Source organism: Micropterus salmoides, unplaced genomic scaffold (assembly GCF_014851395.1).
Source record: "Micropterus salmoides isolate LMB-PRFRI ecotype aquatic unplaced genomic scaffold, ASM1485139v1 Ms_hic_scaffold_2, whole genome shotgun sequence".
Taxonomy (NCBI): domain Eukaryota; kingdom Metazoa; phylum Chordata; class Actinopteri; order Centrarchiformes; family Centrarchidae; genus Micropterus; species Micropterus salmoides.
In genome coordinates, this window is record NW_024041150.1 from 2,151,924 (window position 1) to 2,153,240 (window position 1,317).

The 1,317-nt window shown below is 42.4% G+C and overlaps 1 long non-coding RNA gene across 1 annotated transcript; it reads right to left on the reverse strand.

Annotated features, from left to right (window-relative positions):
* Positions 1-211: 211 nt before the first annotated feature.
* On the reverse strand, positions 212-1,066 carry LOC119913292. The gene is made up of 2 exons (XR_005446431.1): positions 936-1,066; positions 212-764 (listed from the first exon to the last, which is right to left on the reverse strand). It is a non-coding gene; the product is annotated as an uncharacterized LOC119913292 (long non-coding RNA).
* Between the last annotated feature and the right edge of the window lie 251 nt (positions 1,067-1,317).

A 1,317-nucleotide genomic window follows, 5' to 3' on the forward strand; every position in this document is an offset into this window, starting at 1 on the left:
TAGCGAATTACCTTAACTGGGTAAGAGGAAGTAGCGGATTCGCACTCACTTCTGGTTAGCATAAATAGTCATGTACATTGTAATAATTAATTATCTAGTAATTTAAATGTAATTACTTAAGTCTCAATCTAAAAGTCGCTACAGAGTTTCTGAGTCGGTGTACAGTGACTGTTTACTATTCCACACACAAACCACAGAACCAAGCTCTTCATAAAAGAAAGATTTATTATAGTACTAAACTGGAGACACAAAAACTACAAAATACACACATAACTAACAGCTATTAAGTATAAAAATGGAAGTTGGGACCTCTAAGTGTAATCTAAAAAGGGACATTTAAGTTCAAGCACCGGTCAGCAGCTGAGAGGTTTTTGGGAATCATGAGTGAAATAATTTACAACTTCTTATCATTATTTGGCCTGAAGCTAGTACTTAGGAATTAGTCATTTGTAGCATCCACCCCAATTTCACAGAAAAGTACTTTTACTACACCTGAGTTTCAATTGATCAGGAGAGAAGTTGCTCTGGAGGAGGGGCAGTGTCAGTGCCCTGTAGGCTTTCGGAGGCCGGCTCTGTTGTGTTCGGAAAGATTTTCTTTACTACTATGTGGCTCGGTTGTGATGGCAACGCATGTATAGCGTCTGCAATGTGCTGACTTGGTTCTACGTTCGTTTGGGGTATCGTTAGCGTGCAGGTGTTGCAGCAGAGTGGAGCAGCAGTTAAGGAGCGTTAACAGCCGGCCTTCGTTGTAGTTCATTAACACACTGGATCAAAACAATAGAAACAGAGAAGAAAGAACAGTAGGAGGAGCAGTGTCTTTCACAAGGCACTTCTGCATTTCCGAATTCTGACTTACATTTATTTTCAGACCCGGAGGTCCCCACTTGTTTGTGACTAGCACACTACAAACACGTCATCATGGTAAACAACTTTACCTTGCTGTGCGGTGCAGTGGGAAAATAATTGCAACGTTCCAGCGCAGCTCGACTGCTCACGGCCTTTCACACCATGGCACGGGCTGACTAACCCACCCACTATGGAAATATTCTATTACTGCTCCAACTTCACATATGCGTCCACTGCTTACACACACACACACAATGTGATGAGTGATTGATTACAGCTCTAATCAGCAGATGAGTCACAGCTGCTTCCCTGGTTTTAGGAGCAAGCAGACAGATGTTAAAAGACCGATAGGGTATTAGGCTCTAAAACTCTCTCCATCCATCCCTCCTAACCTGTTCTTTTGTCCTCCCTCTTCTCTTTTTTCCTCCCTACAGTTGCCTCACCTTCATGTAACCCTCCTTAATACGATTC